Here is a 14142-nt window from a genome sequence, read left to right on the forward strand (position 1 = left end):
TTTTTTTGCCCTCATTAACAGACTAACATACTTCAAATACCTGTTGAGTTTTGATAAACGCATCTTGAAAACCAAGGCACAACCAGTCGATTTGAACACTTTGAGATACCAAATTCGATACTCACTTTCCAAAGGCCACAACCTCTACGGCAAAATAGACCTTAATATGCATTAGATAGGTACAGTTGAAGTTCAGGTGTTTAATATGGTCATTTTAGCAAGAACCAGTAGGTACCACATCTTATTTAGACGAAGGCTTTACCAATTTTAAAGCAAACAATAAATAATATATGTTGATATTTCACGTTTAAATAGAAGTCTAGATAAGCTTTAGAGAAGAAACAGGCGCAGAAAGAGAACTCCTGTTGCAGCAATCGGCAAGAGGGATTACCAACAAGGAAGAAACCAAGAGAAGAACTGAGGGAGGGGAAAAAGAAGAGTGTTTTCCAGCCTAAAGCCTGGCTGTTCCCAGAAGTCCACACCCTTATGTGCTGGAAGCTACTCTGCATTGTGTGAGCCTCCCTCCTCAAAACTCCTCTCCTTAATATCTGGCTGGGTGTTACACTGAGTATCAATTATGCTGGATATCAGTGTTTTTCACATATAGACATGAAGAAGAGGAATTACAAAGAAAGAGTGACAAAAAATAACCATGTAAACAATGGGTGAGCCCAAATTCCAGATACAAGCGCTGCTTATCACTTGGTAATGCAACCCTGTAACACACCAAGAAGTACGTGAGGTGCCAAGCTAACTCATTTCAACACCTTGTCATTTGTCAGCAGTCAGGACTGCTTTGTTTTGTCTTCTGCTTAATGGGCAAGCAACATAACCCGCTTTCCACCTTCTACAGATATACAGTACTTCGCCAAAACGACATGTTCAAATACAGACAGGAAGAGGAAAGAAAAAGGGGGGGCAGTTTTTGCACAATGTGGGGGCAGTTACTGCACAAAACCAGGATTAGCTAGATTTGTTTTACTTCAAGAACAAAATACATCATCTTGAAAAAACTTGTGGGAAAGATAACTGGACAGAATGTTCACTCATAGAATATACAAGACTCCAAAAGCACCGAGAAACGCAGCGGTTGCTCTGCAAAACCATCTAAAGAGTAGAGAGTTTGTTTCCTGCTGCTGGTTGAAGACCAGATCTACAATAAACTCTTACAAAAAGAAATTTCTCTTGTTGTGCTCTAACTCCTGATAGTTATCACCTCATAAACACATCACTCTGGAAGAACAGGAGTGTACTATCTCCAAACACTGCCCGCCAGACTGCAGTTTTGATTCTGGCCTCCCTTCGTTACTTGGAGTACCTCAGCACCTCTGACTACATTCACAGTCAACATACCATTTTGCTGCTAATGCAAAACAAACATAGTCATGAAATTGTATACACATAATCTCTGAATCTCCCAACACAGCAAGAGAGGCTGATAAAACCACAGAGCTACAGAAGAGGAATTTTCCAGGATTTCAAGGCCAAGTGACAGTGTTACAACTGTAACACTGGAAGCTAATCCAGCTTCTTCATTATTTTTCTAGGAACATTCTTCTCTTGCCATATCACAAACCATTCAGCCTTTGTTGGACAAATGCATCCTCCTCAGTATCAGAGAGAACTTTGATACACGGATGTCCTTGGCTTGAAGAACAGTCAAACAAAGAAATCAGGAGGAAACAAAATAATGCAAGCTGGAAAAAACTCAACAGCAGAGAAAAAAAAAAAAAAAAAAGGAAGTTTTGAGAGAAAAACTTAAAAGATGGATGTGATGCATCCATTTTAGCATCAACATATGCTCCTGAGAGAAGAGCAAAAGAATTCTGTCATAGTAATATCTGGAAAACTAGCAAATGCATGTCTCCATGTCCCCTCTGTGCAAAAGTGAGTGGGGAGGAATTGCGGCATCACATTTCCCGCATGTATAATCATTTTAGGAAAAAAAAGCCACCTAGAAGATCAGTAACAGCCAAAAAAAAAAAAAAAAGCAGCTGATGGTCTGGAGCAAAAACCTCAAAACCAGCAAATGATTCTGAAATAGTCTGCTCTTGTAGCTGGAGAGTCAGTTTTGCTTTTAACAAGAGTTGCCAACAAATGCTCCTTTCCATTTCAAACGTTGCTTTAGTTCAAAGCCCTCTTCAAAGGCTAAGAGTAGTATGCAACCTAACAGCTCTATAGTTTGGCTGCCTGTGACTCCATCACACCAACATTTTGTTTGAGAGGACAAGATGTACTTTGCAATCTGTTTTACTGTATCGATGCCTGAGCAGAAAGTCCAAATCAGAGGTTTGCAAAGCAACTGAAAAGACAAGTTAAGAAATCAGAAGATTAACATCATTTCCAAGAAGGCCAAAGCCCATGAGCGCCTAAAGACAGATTCACTGTTTCTAAATCTAAGAGACTTTCCAGTATTACAAAAAAATCTCAAAAACATTAAGGCAAAATGGACGAAGAGGCCATAGGCATGGAAAGAATGAATCCCACATTCAATCACTGGCATGCATAATGTTAGAACTAGTAAGTCTGGGAATTACTGCATAAAACAAGACAGGTCATTGCATAACAGCATGTGCGGGGAAACAGCAGGTAGGACCTCCCAGTCCAGTATAACCATCTGCTGCTGACATCTAACTAAGGCATGAAGTTATGGTATCTGATACAAGTGAATGTGGAACTGTCCTCAAACACAGGCCTCATTTAACCCAATAAACTCAGAGAACGTTGCTGTACCCATCAACTTTAAGACTATTCACAAGGAAAAGTGCAAAGAAGGTGGTGTAACACAGTTGCAAACTGAAGCAACTCAAATACACACGCAGGCATCCTCCCTCCAATCTCATAATGGGTTTTTAAGTGGCAATATCACACATCAATTCTTACACTTACTGCTGCATCATTTATTCCATTTAATCTGTTCTGTATCCCATTTGTGAGCAGGTTAAAGATATTCACCATAGCAGGGCACGGCATCTTCGTGTTCTAGTACCTCCCAAATCAAGAATGTTACAGACATTCAGTTAAATTCCAAATCTGGGCAGAATACACACACTGTAATCCAGAATCTGAAAAATTCAGCTGACAGGCTCTTTATAGCTGGGAAAGAAGATAATTTACTTTCCTGGTCAGGACTATGTACTGCTTTTTCATTTAGCCTTGCATGGTCTTTATCACAAGGAGCCTTCAACCTTGCTTAGGTTTCTTACTACTACATGCATACCATCGTTATTATCATTTGAGGGGTGAGAAAACATGTAGGAACCATAGCCGTGGACCCTGAGAAACACTCCTGCACTAAATACTAAAACAAAGAGAAAATGCAATTCCTCCACTCAGTTCTTACTTGTAAATTCCCTTAGTCAGTTCTGCAGCCTCAACAGGAATAACCATTGCTTTCCCTCAGTCAAGTAAGTAGCAAGAACTCAAAGACATGCAATGGAGAGAAGCAGATTTTGAACTATAGGTTAATATACCTTCAACCAGGCTGTTTCTTTTCTGCCTACAACTATGTTGCAAGCATGCCAAGAGTTAATTTACCAGCTCATAAACTGAGAAATCTTTCCTTAACACAAAACTCTGCTTTCTTGCTCCAGCCTCAGCCAGACTAGACAGGTCAGATGTCCCTACTGATTATACTGAACTTCACAGCTTTCCTTTACCTCCTTTTGCTTCTTTTAACAACAGCTTCTTTGCACGGTTTTCTCTAGTTTAAACTAGCTCTCACCATCTCCCCCTCCCACCTCCAAAAAACCTGAACACCTTTCCCCTTTCACCTGCTATGTTACTAGACAATTCCTGCGCGCTGGTCAAGAGGCAAGAAAGATAAAAAGGGAGAGTTGGCTTAAGGCAAAACACTACTGCAGCAAAGGAGAAAGAGAGAATTTAAGGATGGCAAAAACTGCTGTGCAATGCAGTATGTAAAAACCATGTAGGCAGGCAAATTGTACTAGTTTCTCTGTCGTGAGGTCTGTCTCTTGGCCCTGTTAGTATGTTGCTCAAAAATTTATTCGTAACAAAACTTCATACTAGAGTTAGACAGTGCGATTTTATATCATACTTCCTAACACAGATTTTGAACAAGTCAGACTTATGAGCAATTTATCTTGGGGTTAGTCAAGCTTCAAGAGAGTAACAAGCAATAATACCTACCTTCTACCGTAACTGTGTAAGAGCTAAAGTTCTTATGTGTGGCAGGTCTGAATTTTCCCTTATGCTCAAATACAAAACTGATTTTGGCAGTAGCAGAAGAGACACATGTAATATCTAAGCGTAGCATATAGACTTTTCAGTGACAACTATATGTAGAGCACCTTCCCTCGTAGTCTTGTAGACCTCATGTAGGATACTCATCCCCTCTCAAAATGATTAACAACTAGGAATTCTCAGTATTACATTTCTAACCACATAATATGATGCAAGAACTGAAGAACTGTTGAGTCTCAACATGTGATGTTGAGACTTCAGTGAAGACTGGAGGGATACAGTGAAGACTTGTATTCCTATGAAGTGGAGAGTGCCTTCACTGTCATTAACTCATAGGCAGGTTCACATTTTGAAACAAAAACTGTAGCCAAATTATACAGTGAAAATTGTTCTTGTTACCTTTTCTGGCAGCACCACCTCTAGTGCAAGGAACCTCTTCAGCAGACACCATGACACTGCTGGCCCATGTCTACCTCCACTAGAAGAGGAAGGAAAAACACAGAAATTAATCTTCTCCTGCAAACATTTGTAGCCAACTGCTGTTCTCGCTACAGTGTCAGCACTTACTGAAAATAGAAATGATCACAACGGTGCTAGAAAGACCCAACTCACAGTCCATTTATTCTTGTAATTCAAGAGATTACTGCTGATGCAGCACCGCACAAAGAACTCTGGGCTGGCTACTCGTGAGGGTAACAAATTCTCAAGGGCCTTACTGCAAATCTGTGATGTAGCAAAGTAAATTCATGTAAACACGTATGTAAGCCATAAGGAGAGAGACGACATTGCACTTACAGAGTATAATTATGGTGCCACTCTTGGGCCTTGACACAGTCTCAAAAATTTCTTTGTACCATTACACATCCTGATTTACAGAGACCCCAATGATTTGTTCCAGCCTCATCCTCTCACAAAAACTCTCAGATACTGTTAAGCTGGCTGCATTAATTTCTTCTGATACTAGAGACTTTCACAGATGAAAACCACCTTCTCTTAAGTCATGCCTTATTAGACCTGCTTTAACCAGGTCAGTTCATGAACTTCTTCCAAAACATTATTTTGCAATGACTGAAAAACTAGTCCAGACCCACCAGTGTGAAAGACCCCCTGGGAGCAGATATTTTCTGGCAGCACTGCATACCCTGTAATCACTCAATCCATCTAATTCCAGGTAACAGCACCAGAAAGCACAGCGTAGTTTGCATTCATAATGACACTCACTTTCTTGCTCAGACTGTAACTGAGTTTCCTTCAATGCCACATTGTGAAGCAAAGTTCATTTTTAAGCTGAAAGAAGAGCTTTAATTTGAAGGTGCAAAATTTGAGGCCATAAATGAAAACCAAATAAACTCAGAAATGCTAGATGCAAAAGTATTTAGCTCCAGCACTTGTCTACCTAGCAGATTCTCTGGACTAACCATAATCACCACAGCAACATGAGCTACTATTTGTTACCTGCGAGATGCTATCTTCAAAGCTCATTTGACATTTAAATGCTCACATTACAAAGCATGCTATTTAGGAAACAAAGCTCAACTGGAATCAACTTTAGCTGGTTTGGTGCTGCTAAACCCTTGTAGTGTTTTGCTAGGAATTTCAAGCAGAAAGCCCACTAACCCAGTCAGAGCCACACAGTATGTTGATTTAAGGACAAACATGAATTTTCTAGCAGACCCGTATAGCAAAGCCGCAAAAACCCCAAACAGTCTAGAACCATGTCTTTTATTTAACAACCTACTTGGAAACACCACTGTTTTTCAACTAATGCCACTTTAGTTGGAGAATGAATTGCAAGAGGCAATGATTCTTTCTGAAAAGACCAGAAGACTAATTCCTTCTGTCCTGTGTTTCATAAAAATCTCAAGCAAAAATCTAAAGCAATCGAGAGAAAGTATTGCTCTACTTCTTGAAAAAAACAAATGATAACAAGACCTCCAACAAGATCTCTGTGAAAGTGAGCTTCAAAGCATAACTGCTAAAGGTTTAAGAGCAGCAAGGTACCCCACCTCCAGAAGCTGAGCCTGAGGCTACCTGTGCCTCAGGGAGCCACTGAGGAGCCTGGCAAAGCCACAGCTCTTCCAAGGAAAATATCCCAACCCCAGGATTGCCGCAGGTACAGCTGGCTGGTGTTAGTCACGGGTGAAGAGAACTCGCACTCCATTTTTCCCTACATTCACAGGTAGGCAATGAAACAAGGGCCCCAAGCCAACAGGAACCGCAGACACGGCCGGTCTCTTCACCCTGAGGTGAAGCGCAGCCTCAGCTCACCACAGGAGGCTCTGCCACCGGCCCCCCCTGAACCCCCCCCAGTGCCACCTGAGGACTTACCACAACCACAGCCCGAAAAGCTCAACTTCAGCAGCACAGCCAAATATTTGCCGACTCACACACAGCACAAGCGAGGCCATCCAGGGGCACCACACCGGCCTGGACAATAGCCCCGCACAGCTGTGCCCAGTGCCCACTGACGAGAGGGTGCACAGCTGCTCCTTAGGGTGGGCTGCTCTCCCCACCCAGGGCCACCCCAGCGCGTACCACCTGTGCACTCCCACACCCCCTTACACAGGCAAGTCTCTCAGTGACGTGTTTTGCTAAATAAATACACTTTGGAACAAATACAAAGAAAGATAGGCTTTTATATCCAGTACGAACAAAGAACTTCCTACAAGGAGGGAGCAGTACACTGAAACCCACTCCCAATCAGCCGTAAGAAGGCAGCAAGATGTGCAAATGCCGCAGAGATGCACAATAAGCAAATGCAGCCTCCATTTCTGCAGGGGATGAGTTCAACTCCCTGCAGGCAGACAGCCCTGCTGAAGCTGGCTACAAGGACAAAACCAGAGTACGTGCACCAGCAAGACTTACAGCCATAAAGTAGCTTTTCTGCGTTCCCAAGAGCTCCTAAGAGGAATGTAATACATATTCTTCAGGACAAGAAACATGTAGTTAGGTGTAAAACAGGCAGAAAAGATAAAAACCAGTAAAAATGGTAACAGATTTCCCTGCTGAATGAAGTGGGTTTGACAACTATGAAATCTCTCCCCTGCAAGTTAACAAACCCACGTGCTGTCATGGTACCTGAGGTCTGTTCAACTTCACTGATCCTTTTTTAAAGAGCAAGAAAACCAGTGATTTTATAACAACTATGTTACAAATAGCATGGCCTTGAAGCTTCACACACAACTCAACTATTCCTAAGCCCCTGTTCCTCCAAATTTCACCCAATAAAAAGTCTGTAAAAAAGTCCCTTTTGTACATAGTAGTGGAACTCCACTGCTAGATTAATAACCATTTGGGCTGAACTCATTCCAGTCTCAACGGGAAAAGCAAAAGCTACTTTATCAGTCACCTACTGTCAGCAGGCAAGAAATGTCCTAACCTGAAACTATCTTGACAATAAAAATATTGGAAGTGACTGCATTATTTATTTTTCCAACCTATGAATTCTTCGGTCATTCAGCACTTCTGTTCTGTCCCACTGTTCCAGCCCTACATAGTCTCCATACTTCTCCAGCCACCACTCTCGTAAAACTGGAAAACAGAAAACGTTTTGCGCTATGCAAACTGAGAAACGATACAGGAAAAACCACATTGCTCTATACAAGCCTAGCCTCTTAAGCAGAAATTCCTATGCTGTCAGTTTGCCAGCCCTGAAGCCCTGTAAGACTGCTTCACCATCCTAGACCAGGCTTTTCCAATGGAGCAGCTGCTACCTACACACATTGCTTCCTACACAGCTGCAATAATCTCTGCTGCTGGCCTTATTTAGACCAGTACATCAGTTTGCTTTACATAGTCAGAAACTATTCCAATTTTCTTTCACAGGTAGCACTAACGCTTTCAGGGCCACTTCCCTCTGGAAATCTCTGCTCAGCCTCGCATGAGCATCACTGTATGCTATTCTGTGAATTCAGTAAGATACCTGAAAGCTGTCAAGATCTGCCACAGACCTGCAGTTTGGTAGCAAAAGAAATTGCACAGCAGAGTTTTGAAAATCTTGCATGAGTACAATACCTACTTGTCTGTCTTGAACAAAGCATATACAGGATAAAGCTGCTATGCGAGTGATTGAATAGGAAGAAAATACACCGTATCTATTTTTGTGAAAAGATCTGAACACCTAGAATAGTCCCTGGCTGAAAGGAAAATACACTTCCAAACAAGAATTAATTTTCTAGATAAGAAATTTCTCTCTTCTCCTCAAGAATCTCTCACTTAGCTCCTCTTTTCCCTAGATACGTTGGCCTTCTGTTAAGTCAGCATTCTGTGAGGCAGGCTGGTCTCAACAATATACTGGTCAACAGCATACTGAAAGACTCCCCTGTAACTGTCCCTTCTGGCCTTTCTGTGACAGGGACAGAATGGGGACACAGCTCAAAGCCGTGCCTTTGAAAAGGCTCCCACTAACAGGTGTCCCTCAGCTGTAAGAGCTGGTGTGACCTTTGTTTTAACTATGTAGAAAACCAAACTCTCGTGTGTGAAACAACAACAACAACAAAAAATGTTGGCACCAGCCTGAACCTGAGTAAGGAGAATGCGCTGGTACCAGCAGGGAAGGAGGAGAGACTGCATGCACAGATAGATTGTGCTTTCTCTTCTCTGCTGGTACCAGCAGATCCTCTCACCTCCACGTACCCCTGCTGCCCCAGGCTCTGACACTTCTCTGGTCCCTCCCTGTCACGCAGGCTGAGTCAGCAGAGGTGAAGTTCCAGCAGCACAGAAGAATCCTTCACAGCTACAGCTGGCAGACATGAAGACTCTGTGCACTAAGCAGGGAAGTAAACGAAGCAAAATGGCTCAGGTAAGTCTGTGCCACTTAACTGTCTGCCTCCTATATTACAATCAGAGGCTTAGGGAGAGAATATGGAACATTCGTTTTATCACACCAAACCGACGCTAACGATTCACAGATTTTAAACTCCAGAACGGATCACTTAGAAACTAAGATAACTACAATAAGAAGCTGAAAAACAGAACTGAATTAGGAAAATACAGAACAAAGGAGGGAGACAGGAACACATGGCAAGGAACATGAACTGTGGGGAGATGGAAGAAAATTAAAGAACATAAGGAGAGAATTGAGCTATCCTTCTGTAACTTCTCTGAAGGGTTCACGGCTGATGAAAATCCCATGAACAGTATCATTTATAATATGAGTAATCTTACTTCTGGTAGAATTCCTAGCATATCTCACCCAGTCCCTAGGCCTGTTTTCCAGGCATTAAATCAAAATCTCAGTGACTTCCCTGGTAGTCCGAGTGGTCTACAAATCAAAGAGTGTACCCTTAAACAGGAACAGTCCCGATCTGTGAATCATAAACAGAGTGTAGAAATGCACTTAGCTGAGTCATGGTAGCAGTAAGGATGAGGAGAAAGATGGACAGAGGGAGGAATGCAAAGGTGTGCTGAATGGATGGACTATGTGAAACAGCTCAGCAGTTTATCAGAAGTTCTGCACAAAGGAAAAACAGAGTATGTTGAGTAACAGCGTTGATAAGATCCACAAGACAAAGTGTAGGGAATTCCCCCAAAGCAGAAAGCCTAATAGCCTGAAGAAGCTACCTTTACCTCTTGTGGGGCCAAAAGTAGTGCCAGAGAGTTGGGGAAGGGGGAGAGTTAAAGTTCAGAGACCACTTACAGCAGGGCTTTGCATTTGTTCTTTTGAGCTTGGTTTTGCTACCGGCCTGCAGGGAGGGCTGGGAGGAAGAAGCAGCCATGCAGAAGCACTACAATTATGTGACAGAAAGAGGAAGAAAAAGACACATATAGCTATTTCTAATTTTAAAGATGCCTACAGCACTAGTTCCCTGTAACCTTCTCCTTTCTTAAAGAAAAGGAAAAGGGTGGTTTGTTAAGTACTGTCTTATCAAGACAAGAAATGTAAGAACAAGACTATGCAGACCTGAACAAGAGCAAGAGCCAAAGCAACGGCAAACTAGGCCAAGAGGTACACAGCAACAGATCACAAAGACCAACCACAATAAAACCTTGCAGAAAACAACTTGGAGACAGCAAAAGCTTTTGCAAACTCCCTGGGTCATAAGGAGTGCGAGCAAGAGAGTCAGGTTACTATTTTAAACAACAGAATACTGAGACAGCCCAAAAAAGTGCAAGGACATTCTCTCGGATTATTCCAGTCTCAAGGTGCCAGTTCCTAAAATGCAGCAATTTAGTAACTTCCCTTGGATCTAATTTGATCACTTTGTTTGACCATCTTCACTGTCCCTAGTAAACCAAATTGCCTATCCATGAAGACCTCCTTTTTCCCCATGCAGGGTTTTGTTTTGGTGGGATCCCCCCCCCCAAAATAAAGTCGCCCCAAAAGAATGACTTAAGGGCAAAGTACATTTCAAATATAATTTCCTAAGGTATTGTAACAGACAATAACTGAAGTCCAGACAGGAATTTTATCCCAGGACAATTGATCTGTTTCTTCGTGGTACATAAATAAGGTGCCTGTGATCTGAAAGGGCTCAAAACCAGCCTTTTTATTAGTTCTGAAAGTTAACACACTGTCACACAAAGAAATATTCACTGGATATGCTGGCGGGGAGACTGCTAACTTACAGTACTGCTCTGCACTAGGCCTTTCATGTAAGGGGGTCCAGGTGCTTTCTAGAATCAGAGGCCTGAATTCCTCCAAGGTTTGGAGAAGCAACCTGATGGATGCTGTCAGCTGGCTCCATTTACTAAAAACCAGTTTTGGAGAAAGGAGAGCATAAACCTATGCTAATAGTCGAAACAACCTCAGCTCCAATTTTCCACCAAGGTTCAGCGGAATCCCAAAGCACAAACATTAACAGATTTACTCCAAATCATTTACCAGCAGAACTGGAGAAAGCAGCTACTTGTAGCAACTTTCCTATTTACATATGCAAGTCCTCATATGAGGTCAGAAGCACAATACTGTTGTATTACTATTTCATTTCAGGTGTCCAGGTCAGTCACTGTGGGAAACGTGTAGGGCTTTCTCTGTCTTAACTCCCTCCATTCCTTTGCCATGCTGGGAGCAGCACAGTCCTGGCGAGAACCAGTCTCTTCTTGTCACTGTGGTTGAAATGAATTTTGCTTTAAATTCCCAGGGGGCTTAAGCCAGCTTGCTAGATTAGGCTTAAATTACTCTCTATTTCTGTCTGGAATAGCCAGGTATGAGCTATTTTGGAGGAAAGTTCATTACAACCTGAACAGACAGAATGTTCCCAAGACAAATCTCCTCCCAGTTCCCAACTGGCCAGCTGTAACTGAGCTTTCTTTACAGGGTACACACCAGGGCAGGTCAAATGGGGTGCCGGAGAACTGCCCCCCGCTCCCCTTCAGCACCACCCAATGAAGTATGAATAGTAACTCAAAGGGGAAGGAGCCGCTTGGCTGCACAGCCTCCTGTTCAGATCGCAGCTGGATCCAGCTTGCTCGCTGCTGAGATTAAACTCTTCCACAAGGTGAGTTTCTCCTTGAGTCCAGGATCTACACAACCCAGTCTCAAACACCTCACAGTTCAGAAGGTGAACGTGACAGGAAGAAAAAAAAAAAAAAAACCACAAAAGAATATAACCCGAGGGGAGTAATTCTGCTGCACAAATACTTCCTTTCTGAGCTTAGCTAAGAGTTTTGGAACTGCAGTTTGCTAAGAGAGGGTGGAGAAGCCAAGGTAAGCAAAGGATTTATAACACTACAAAGTCTTCCTCGTTCTTAGTTACTGCTGACTTACAAAGCACAGGTAGGGAGGGATATACACTGCAGGAAAACTCCTTAGGGTGGTAAATCATTGATGGGGGACATTTGCTGATGGACTTAGTATGGATCGAATAACATTTACATCTTAAATTTAAAATCATTTCTCCAGAAGAGAGTTCAAGGACTGTTTACCTAGTATAAAATGCTTCTTTCACTGGAAGAGAAAAAATTAACTCTAGCTTCTCTGACAAGACTAAAAAAACCCCATGGGTCCTGACCTCATCTATAGCAAACTATATCGAAATTTCATGAAAGTGGAGTAAATTCAACTTCACAGCAGCACGTAATAAGAGAGGACCATGTCTTTTTATAGTTCCAATTTCTAACTTCTAGAGCAGTGTTGTAACGTAAATCCAAACCATGAATATCCACTTTTTCCTCTAATCTCTCCCCTGGTATCATTTGTGAGCATATTCATTATCTGGCCCTTTTCCAAAAAGCGGTTAGCCCAGGATCTACACGTAGGACTATGGTAATTCACCCTTCCTGCCTTCTAACATTGCAGTATAGCTCAGTCTGTGGATCCTAAAGAGCTGGGTGCTTCAGGCAAGCTGCTTTTGAAAACACTGTTTCTTACACCTGCCAAAAAGTGACTGGCCTCAACATCCAGCATTACAAGATGCCTTCGACCTATACAGCGTGTTGACTTCCTTGTTGACCACAACCCAGTTATCAGCTAGTACCTCCCCTGCCACCATTTACAAAGCCAAACCTGTCAGACCTACACACAATGGCTCTCTGGTAGAATTTAGTAAAAGCTGGGCACCTGGAAACCACCAGCTTTTTTAATGCCGCGTTCGTCACTTTATCTATGTTTGGCTTGGCAAATTTGCTCCAAGAAATAGGCTTACTAGTGGCTTTTCTCCCAATAAGAATACCACAGGTGTACTCTTGGTATGGTTTTAGAACTACATAATATAGAGTTGTTTGCTTTGTTGCTCAAAGGTGTAGGAGTAACGGGCTGCAGCAGATTTCTCACAGAGAAGAGTGCATATTTTCTGCTATTTTGGGCTTTGATTTGTCAGAACTTACACTGGCTGACAGATGGGCGAGGGGGAGATTGGGAATCAATGCCTGTTCCTTTTGGTAGATATCAGTGAATTTTTCAGGTCTCTTTTTCAGGGTCTAATACTGCCAGTCAGTAAAAGGTAACAAGGAAAACTAAGTTTCCTCTTCCTCAGTTCAAGTTTCTTCCAGTTATTCTAATGACTGGACTGGATACCTGACTTACTTTAAGAGAAGATTTTGTCCTGCTTAATTTATTAAGTCATCTTGTCTACCTGCTACTCTTTCAGGGTTAGAATTTTCTTTCCCAGGAAAAGCTAGCAGGGTTAACTAACTATTCCCTTCATCCGATTTTCATTTTCTCAGACTTCTTACAAGACTGAATTCCGTAAGTTCAAGAGAAAACAGAGACTTTCCACTGAAGTAACTGTTATTACTGATGCTACCTTACAAAAATGTGGTGTCCCAACAAATTTTAGATCTCCACGAATCCAAAGCAGACACCGCTTTTGCACTTTCCTAGTACCAGCACAATCTCATTTTGCAGCTCCATTGCTTCATGCCTTTTGGAACTGCAATCAACAACGCAGTGAGTCAGTAACACGATCTGTGGTGACCGTTCTTGTTATCATCAAAGTATTACATGTCTCAGTACTTCTGCAAATCTCACAGAAAAGAGATGCTACCTGCTGGATTCCAAGTATGCATTAAAATATATCAGAACAAATGACACACATAGAACAAGTATTATACTGAATGGATTTGAAGCAGAGGAATACAGTGTCTCCATAACCACGGATTTCCTCCTTGAATTTAATAGAAATTAGTTGCTGCTTTTACTTCCAAAGCTAGGAGTAGGAATTTGAATTGTTGGGTGACCGAGATCTTCCCCTGAGCATCGGTTCCTTGTCGAAAATATGGATACTACTTTCCCATGACATGAACAGCTAAATACTTAAGATTGTCATATAGTTCCCACGTACACAGACACAGGTGACTTTCACTGTATGATCACCAGCATGTAGGGAATCTTACTGGAGAGTCCCAACAGCCCCTTTCTTATTTGGGGGCCGCTGTTAAAAAATACATTTTGGACATCTTTTTGTTTAATTTGAAATATTTTCAGCAACAAGAGAGTTGCATAAAACCAAGTGTTGCAACTTTAAAATTGTTTGTGAATTTATCTGAGATCAATGTACC

At 42.0% G+C, this 14142-nt stretch overlaps 1 protein-coding gene across 1 annotated transcript in view; it reads right to left on the reverse strand.

The window, feature by feature from the left end:
• Positions 1-4859, reverse strand: part of SCN3B (sodium voltage-gated channel beta subunit 3) — a 61858-nt gene extending 56999 nt beyond the window's left edge. The window contains exons 1-2 of the mRNA XM_075521389.1: positions 4771-4859; positions 4603-4681 (exon numbers count right to left, since the gene is read on the reverse strand). The gene's annotated coding sequence lies outside the window, so the exon portion shown is untranslated. The remainder of the gene's footprint in view (positions 1-4602; positions 4682-4770) is intronic.
• Positions 4860-14142: the final 9283 nt, after the last annotated feature.

This window comes from Mycteria americana, chromosome 19 (genome assembly GCF_035582795.1).
Source record: "Mycteria americana isolate JAX WOST 10 ecotype Jacksonville Zoo and Gardens chromosome 19, USCA_MyAme_1.0, whole genome shotgun sequence".
NCBI classification, from domain to species: domain Eukaryota; kingdom Metazoa; phylum Chordata; class Aves; order Ciconiiformes; family Ciconiidae; genus Mycteria; species Mycteria americana.